The sequence below is a fragment of the Convolutriloba macropyga genome, chromosome 11 (genome assembly GCF_964194025.1).
Source record: "Convolutriloba macropyga chromosome 11, txConMacr16.3, whole genome shotgun sequence".
In the NCBI taxonomy this organism is placed as follows: Eukaryota; Metazoa; Xenacoelomorpha; order Acoela; family Convolutidae; genus Convolutriloba; species Convolutriloba macropyga.
In genome coordinates this window covers 40,631,710-40,641,462 of record NC_134478.1, presented here as the reverse complement: position 1 = coordinate 40,641,462, position 9,753 = coordinate 40,631,710, and positions in this window count along the sequence as shown.

Genomic DNA, 9,753 nt, shown 5'->3' with positions numbered 1-9,753 from the left:
AAAAAATTAGAAGGAGGCACAACCTAGAGAAATTTTTTGCTGAAAAAGTTCTGACTGAACAAGGGTTTAAACCCGTGACCTCTTTGATGTGAGTCATGGCCTAATAGTCTTTGCTAGACTGTCTCTGTCTGGATTTTGCTGAAGATCGATTTTTCTATTTTTTTTTGCCACAGACATAATTTCAGAAAACACGCGCATTTGCAATAATTGCTTCACAACTTCGTTCGAAAGCTATCAGAAAGATTTTAAAGATTCTTGAAAACTGGGCAGCCCTTGCACTCTAAATTAACATATTACGCTACAGTGTCTTAACCCACAGAATGGGTTTCGATCCAGACTGTTGCTAGTTTCCTTTGCAAATAGCAAGTTTAGGACCTCAGAAAAAATGCGAAGATTGATAGCTCAGGTTGTGTAGCATTTTCTAATTATGTTTAATCTGTAGATTAATTGTAAATTTTCAAGGCAACAATTGTCCTGTTTTAACGATATTTTTTGCTTCGCTTTCATAAAGCAGCAGAATTTTTAAATCAGTTTAGCCTTACTGCTTAATTACTCGGCTGACGTCAAATAATCTAAAACAATAAAAAGAAAGCGGATAACTCTTACCTATCGTTAACTATACTCTACACAATCAAAGATCATAATGCTTAATGAAAAACGTAAGTATACAAACTCGAGCATTCATGATGTTTGCTTATTTTACGCATCAATGTATTAAGAAACAGTCGAAGATGAAAAAAAAACAATTTATTGGAAATATCTCATGTGAAATTTACTTCATCGATTGAAATGAGTTGGTAAAAATCCAAAAATCTGCAAAACATAGTGAGCCATGTTAGGCAACGACCTTATCAGTTAAAGGACTTATCCACGCATTCAGAAAATAATAAAACAGCAAGATTTTTCCAAAAGATTCCGCTTCAAGTGATTGACGATAATTTGTGACTGGAAACGGAAATTAAACTTCAATGGAGATCCTTGAGATAAAAAACTCTTGATCAAAAAAGAAAAAAATACCAATTAACTCTGCCATCACGCGTACAGACGGTCAACAAAGAAAAATTAAGATAGTTAAATAATAAGATGAAAGGCAAGTATAAGTTCTGTTTACTCAAGAATGCACTTAAATTGCTTTGAAATATTGAAAAGCGACTGCAGGAATTTTCAAGAGCACACGTAAATATTTACCTCATGCATGAAAAGGTTGCGACCTGATCTTTGCCTTATTATCTATCAATGGCATACCACCTAAAAATAGGTAGAAAAAAACGAAGACAAATACTAAAAGATAGAAGACATCAAAAAACTAATGCATGATGCAATAATGACCAGCCGGTAAACTGTAGTTTGTCCCATGTAAACATCAGCAACAAAAATCTCTTTTTCGACCATCGTCAATTGAATTAATGCTTGACAGAACTATTTTTATGTAAAATAAGAACCCACCACCTGAGAAAAGATCTCAGGTGGTGGGTTCATATTGGTCTGGGAAATAAAAGGTCTGGGGAAATAAAAGTGATTTAAAGGTCTGGGAAATAAACAAGACTGTTTCTTGAACTACGGACACAAATTGAAAAATTTTAAGTTTATATTTAAAGCGAGTTCGCATTGAACAATATTTTTAAAAGAATTTACCATTTAACAGAGGCTACCAGGATTGACTGAAAAAACAGATACCTTTTTTAATGAACTAACAAAGTCAAATAGAATAAAGCTTACTATTAATTGTCTGAAATTGTTTTTGACTACATAGTTCATTAAGAAAAACAGACCTGCCTTACTAATGGATTTTCCGCTGGGAAGACATACTGGTCCATAAGTAGAACAAGGCGGCTTGTTAATGTGCGTTCGCACATGATGTTCCGACCCGATCTCATCTACATTTTTGACTTAATTGTCAACCAAATGAAGAAATAACAAAAATAGATGTTTGAGTTTAAAACAATGGTTACACAACCTATCTACTAATTGAATAAGATAATGCCATGCCTTATTAAAGAGCCAAAGAGATTTGAACTTAACAACACTACGAGACAAAAAAAAACAACCAAAAAATTAGCGAAAACTAAAAATTCACGGCAAAAACTGAATATCTAAATTTGAAAGCACATAGTAACAACGTCAAAATGCAGTCAGATAAATCCTTAACTACTCAAATTTACTTTCGTCTAACTATGAAGTGGACGGAAAGTTTTCTTAATGAGACTATGTTACAAGTCAACAAAGAGAACGATCAATGCGGCGAAATTCAAAAATTAATCAACATTTTTTAAAACAAGAAATTTCAAAAGTCTTAAAAATCATTAGCTTTTAAATAAATGATCCCTGATAAATTACTAAAATTTTATTACAAAACGAAAAGGACTTGTCTTTGATCAGACTAAGACATCGAAACGAACTAAAGAAGAACTCAAAAATTTACAAAAGATTTGCGAAAACACAAACTTTTGCTACCATTAAAATCATTAGCTAATATCTGAATATTATGTATTTTTGATTCAATCGTTATTTCTACATTTTCAGCTGAAGGTTTTATACTGAGATATTAAATAAGTTTACTTAGGCCATATTTGAAAACCATTGGCGCCTGTTATTACGCGATTTTTCTGAAGTAAGAGAAAAGGAAATACAAAAATTGACCACTCAAAAAATGTCCAAAAACGCATATTGTCCAACAAACAAAGCATCGGTAACAAATATTATCAGTAGAAATGTTTTTTTTTGCAAATACAAGAAATTGGATGTGACCCTCTCATTGACGAAAAGAAGTTACAATTTGACGAAAAGAACAACAAAAACAGAAAAGTTTGAAAAGTATTTGAAAATTTATATCATAAACTTTAAGATTAAAGGCTATAAACTGACTCAATGATTCGGGGTAACACTATTAATTCAATCCTCAACGACAAGCGTAAGAGACTTGTCAGCATTTTACGGCTAGCTAAAGAACGAAAACAGGCAAAAACAGCAATTTCAAGAAAAAAATTGAGCGAGAAAAGTGTCGAAGGCATTAAAAAATGAACTTTTAACAAAAAACTTTACTATATTCAATTAAATTTTTAACAGCAATGGAATTTATCTTTTTTTATCAATTTAATTTCAGAAAAACTCAAATCTACAAAAATACATTAGAACCACGAAATTTTTGAGAAGACTCGTAGTATCAACGCCTTTAATTTCATTAGCTTTCAACGGAATCCACTAAAAAGCTAAAATATGCCTCCATGGAACAATAAGTTTGTTTGCCATTCATATTTTGTCAATAAGACCTTACAACAGGTTATTGACGGTGAAAAGAACAAAAAAGACAGGCAACAAACAAAATTGAGTAGAAAAGCGCCATGAGAAAGTGTCGAAGCAATTTACATCATAAATTCTTCTCTGAAAACTTTATATATGATCCGTTGAACGTCTTACCTAAACCAATGCGAACCATCAGTATTAGGATAATATGATAAGATTTCAAAAGGATCCAAAAATGAGAAAGTACCCGAACATTTGAAAAAAGTTTGAAAACTAGTGGCATTGAAGTTTTAAAACTAATCGGTAGAAGATATAACCGGTAACCCGATTATTTTTTGGCTGAATTAGAAAAAAGTGATCCCAAAGGTACTAAGATTGACTGACAGTTCACGAAAAAAGTTTAGGATTGGTTAATATTCCAAAAAAAATCGAAAAACTATTTTTAAAATCTTAACAGCCATTAAGTTAAAAAAAAAATTAACGGAAGTCAATAACTACACTCAAAATAACACAATGGCATAAAAAGATGTTTCCCATACATAGACAATCAATAAGAGATTACAATCAGTCAAAAGACTGTGAAAACAACAACAAAAACAGACAAAAACCAAAAATTCAGTATAAGAGTGCCAGAGGAAAGTGTCGAATCCATTTAAATCATAAGCTCTTCTCGGAAAACTTTATTTATGATCCGTTGAACGTTTTCCCTAAACCATTGGTAACTATCAGTAATAGGATAATGTGATATGATTTTGAAAGGATCCAAAAAAAAGGAAAAAGTTCCCAAAATTTTTTTAAAAAAGTATGAAAACTCGTGGCATTGAAGTTTTAAGACTAATAGGGAAAAGATGAAACCACCAACCAGATTGAACTTGGCTGCACAAGAAAGAAAAAGGTATCCTTTAAGTATTAAAACTGACTAATAGTCTATGAAAAAATTTAAGGATCGGTTAATGTTCAAAAAAATTTTCGAAAAAATTTTTTTTAAAGTCTTAACAGCAATTAAACTTAGAATCTTTTAACGGAGGTCAATAACTACGCTCAGAAATAACACGATGGCAGAAAAAATGTGCTTACCATGCATAGATAATCGATAAGAGATCACACTAAGTCTTAAGACTATGAAAACAACAAGAAAAACAGGCAAAAACCAAATTTCAGTATAAAAGTGCGAGAAGAAAATTTGGAAGCCATTTAAACCATTAGCTTTTCTCTGAAAACTTTATCAGTGGTCCACTGAATGATTTTTTTAAGCCAATTGGATTAGGACAATTTTTGGACAATGTGTATAATACTTGGATAATGCGATAAGAATTCGAAAGTAGCCAATAATACGAAAATATCCAAAATTTTGATTTCTTGTGTCATTGAAGTCATATAGTCAATAGTTAGAGGATAAAACAGCTAATTAGATTTATTTTATTAGCGGTAGAAAGCAATAGGGTTCTGTCAATACTGAGACTGAATAACAGATCGCAAAAAATTTAAGATTGGTCAATGTTGAAAAAAAATTTCGAAAAATTAATTTTAAATACTTAACAGCCATTAAATTCAATAAATGTCACCTGCAGTCAATAAATAAGCTCAAATATGCTTCAATAGGAGTTTGGGAATGTTTGTCATGCACAGGTGATCAATAAGATATCACAACTGGTCTTATGACTATGAAAACAACAAAATCATGCTAAAACCAAAAACTCAGTAGAGAAGTGCGAGAAGAAAAGGTCGAAGCCATTTGAAACCATAAGTTTTCCTCAGAAGACTTTATCTATGATCCCCTGCAAGTCTTCTTAAGCCAATAGGGGCTGTCAATTTTAGGATAATGTGTTAAGGATTTCAAAAGTAACCAACAATACGGAAATATCAAAAAAAAATTTAAATTTCTTTGAAATCTTGCGTCATTGAAGTCCTATTACTAAACGTTAGATCAAATTTGGTTTCAGTAGGACGGACGAGGGTGCTGTCATCACAGAGTTTGACCTACAGTTCAGGATAATAAGTTTATCATTGGTTAATAATCAAAAAAAATTTTGAAAAATTATTTTTAAAGTCTTAGCAGTCATTAGCTGTCCACTTAAAGCACCAGATATGTTCATTTAAATCTCATTACTCAACATATTGGACTGTTAGTCAATGACTCCTTGACAAAAAATTAGTAAAACCTCAAAAAGAAATTCAAAATTTCATTTAAAATTACGAAAACTCAGAGTCGAATTAAAAGAAAAGCATGAGTAATTCCTTGAACACATTTTTTTTGTTCATTGGGCTTCATTTGACTGGAAAGGAGTTTTTTCCTTAATGGAACCTCGAGATGAAAAGTGACCTGTCTCTAGGAGACTAAAAAAGCAAAAAAGTAGAAAAGTTTTATAAAAAAAAAAGAACTAGTCTTTTTTATTGCCTTTAGTCCATTATGAACACAAAATTAGTTCATTTTTTGGCAAAAAATTTAAGTTTGAAATAGTATTTTTATAGAAAATATCTTAATTTGAAGAAAAATCACACTAGAAGTGAACAAATATCCCGTGTTCACACAAAACTTCAATCCTCGATAACTCCTCGAAAAACAAGAAAATCAAAAAAATCTTTTTAACTTTGAGTTCTACGCTGGGCCAGCTTTTTAATGATACCACTCACATTTCTCTGCGATGAATATATCGATCGGCCAAAATTGACTGAACAAAAAAACCCATTTGAGTATATAGTACCTCCCCCCACAAGTGGGGTCGGAACAATTATCATATTGTTCTCAGAATGTCTTTCATTTCCGCTTCATAAGTGCCAAAGAAAACAACATTGCAATTAAATCCTTAGCGACCAGGGCGATGAAATTTTTCTGTCCAGTTGTTGTAGCTTTCATTCAACACAGAAAACAGCATTACAGTATCATATTTTCCAGAAAATGCATTAAAAAGTACAGGTAATTCTCATTTAGAAAGTGATCCTGAGAAACCCAATAACTATAGTCCCGCATCAGTAACACGAAGTTTAAGAAACAATTTTGATATTGTTTTAAGGAACCAAATGAGTAACCATTTGACTAAAGAAATATCCAATATGATAATACATGATGACAATTTTTTCAATATATTCCACTGTAAATAATAATGTTTCTTCAGATCAAAAACCTTCAATTATTGATTCCATATATGTCAGCACATGTGACCTATATCTGCCTTTTTCGAGCAAGAGTTTTCTTTTTAAATACAAAATCACTTATATAGCAGAGTTCACAACATTGGTTTGACGAAATGAAAGATTTTGGACAAACATCTTTTTGTTAATCGAACTCCTTTATTATTTGTGTAGATTTCTCTGAGAAAATCTCTTTGTCAAAGAAGTTGGATCTTCTGCACAATTTTATTATCAATTTTCTTGACGACTTAGTTGTTTTGAAACAATAGTTGAGCCTCTCTAAACTAGACACAAAAATTGTTGAAGAATGTGCAAGAAGTAGAAAGAAAGGACACCAATCTTTTCAAAAAAAAGCAGAAATTTTAGGAAATCACCATTAAGCTGAACAAATGCTAGGAAAAGTTTCTGCCCAAAACATAGAAATGAAAAACAGCCAAAACATATAAATAAAAACAGCCACAACGTTTTTAACCTGGAAAATTTTGTTGTTTCCAAATCTCTTTGGATGAACACAAATGCTCGCATCTTCACTGATTTAAGGTCAGCATTTAAACAAAATTTTTGATGTAATCTGAAAATACTAACCAAATCTTGTAATTTTAAAGCGAAAGCATAAATTAGTAAATGTACATGTTTCAAAATTGAGAATAAAAGTTTCGGTGGCAATAGCAAACGAACGAAAAAAAAATTGCAACAACATTAAAAAATACCGTAAAACATTAAATGTTGATTTTTCCAGTTCATTCTTTGTTTATATTCAAAGGTTGCCTCAAAAAGGTTGCCTTTTGTTTCCGGATATAAACGCATGGCAGCTTTTCCAATATCGCAGTTGACCATATGCATTAATTGATTTTTAAAAAAGTTCGTGAAATTTATGAAACCTCAATGTCGTCAACATTCATCAATGATAATCTTGACGAACAGTCAACAATTTTTCATCTTTTCTCGAGCATTAAGACCTGCTTTATTAAGATTACTTTGGATATTTCTGCTTCTCAGAACAAATTGTGCCTGAGTAAATCTATAACACCTTGAAAGTGCCTAGAAAATTGCACTCCTCTACGAGCAGTATGAAGTTAATATGATGAGAGATAATAGTTATGAAACCTTGCCAAATATTGCCAAATTCTCTTCCCATTTCTCTCTCTCTCTCTCTCTCTCTATCTCTCCCTCTCTGAGCGTATGTTTGGTTTGTGTGCTTGCATGTGTGTGAGTATGTGTGTGTGTCTTTGTGTGTGTGTGTGTGTATGCGTGTGTGTGTGCTTGAATGCATGCGTGTGTGTGTATGTGTGTGTGTGTGTGTGCGTGAATGCATAAGTGTGTTTGCGTATACTTGTTTGTGTGTGTGCGTGTGAGTCTGTATGCGTGCGTATATATGTGTGTGTGTGTGTGTGTGTTTGTGTATCTTTATGTGTGCTTGTATGTGTGTGTGTCTGTATGTGTGTTTGTGTGTGTGTGTGTTTGCGTGTGTGTGTGTGTGTTTTGTGTTTGTGTGTGTTTGTGTGTGTTCGTGTGTGTGTTTGTGCATGTGTGTGTGGCTGTGTGTGTTTCACGAACGTTTCTTGAGGTGCGGATTGAAGAGCGCAAAAATTTTGGAGATTCTGTAAATTACAATTTTTTGATCAGGAGAGAACTGAAACTACGAAAAATATGACAATAAAACCTTGAGTGCTCAGATTTGGAAGGTTTTTAAGTGATTGGGAACGTGTTCAGAATTTGCTTCAAGCGCTGCGAACAAAGATTGAACAAAAACTTTGAGTAGAGTCACCAGGAATCTGATCATCGCTCTTTTTGATCTAGTGTAGAGTTTCAGATATCCCGGAATGAATTTCAAGACTTGATCAGCAGATCTCCAGTCAAATAATCGTCTTGAATTGACAGAAAAGTTCTGATAACGTCTTAACTCAAGTCTTAAGATTTGTGACGACATGCCAAAACTTGCTCAAGACTTTTCAGGTCTAAGAACGTTTGATTGTTTTCGTCGTTTTTGTTACTATTGATTATTTTAGTCGTGGTATTAGTAACAACTGGTTTATCGGCCTTCTAGAGATATAATTTATTTCGATTAAAGCTGTCAAGTTTTAGCTGATGGTGCTATTCGGGTATAATTTGTCTTTTATGAAATTTTTTGAGTGATTTAATATAATCCTGCCTCCATATATTCTTTTAGTCACTTAGAATTTTTGTAAAACAACTATCAATGTTTTTTGCTTCCTACAATTGAATAGTTTCTGATCAAGGTTCTTTATGTACAACTAAGTGATTTATTGACTATATGGACTCCAGTTTTTGAGAAAAATTACCTGGTAATATTAACATTTAATGAAAAAATATTTGCCGAAATCACTCATTAGCTCTCTCAAAATTTGGTACATGCTTTTTCAGGACGCCTGGTGTTAACTTTTCTACAACGCATTTGCAATCTCGGAACGAGTTCCAAGTCTTGATCAGTACTTCTCCAGTATAATACACGTCTTGAGTTGACAAATCAGTACTGATCACTCATTATTTCAAGTCATAAGCCTTGCGAAGACTTGCTCGAGACATTTGTCAAGTCTAAGTCAAGTCCTGGCCAAGACCTGGCAATTCCTGAGTCAAGTCTTGACCAAGACATGACAAATTTTAAGTCATGCCAGGACCAAAACTTGACAAGTCTTGATCAATGCGCAGTTAGGCAAAGTAAATTTTTAATAAAAGTTTATTTATAATTAAGGCTATTCAAAATTATTAAAAATTCGTTGAAACTTTTTAAGAGAAAATTGCTAATACAATCAGGCTATTTCAGAATTGAGCATATACCAATTACAATTGTCCCATATATACAAAACGAAACCAATTTTTATTCAATAGACTGGAAGAAATGGCCATGACTTGTATCATTAGGCGCTTTCAGAATTTTTTTCATTGTCATTCAAATGATCATTTTTGAAGTGTTCATGTTGTGTTTCGCTTTTGTTTTCACTTTGGAGAGTTGTAAGTAAGTGGTGGCCTTCTTCTTCAGCTTCCAAACGAAATGAAACGAACAAAAAAAACTGTGCTCAAAACTTGATTCAAGACTCCACAAGTCTTTGCCAAGACTTGCTTGAAGACTTGTCAAGTCTTCGCCAAGACTTGCTCAAGACTTGTCAAGTCTTGGCCAAGACTTGATTCAAGACTTTCCAAGACTTACGATTTTATTTAAGACGTGCTAAGTCTAAAAAGTGATATGATGAGAGCTCTGATACAGTACTGATCCAAGACTTACAATTTCACCGAATCAGTACCGATTATGATTTGACGTTTAGTCCACGATCACTGCCGCCTTATCTCTCATATAACCCTGGTATAAAAAATGACACGATTCTATCACAAAAGCTGACATCTTTTTGAAAAAAGACA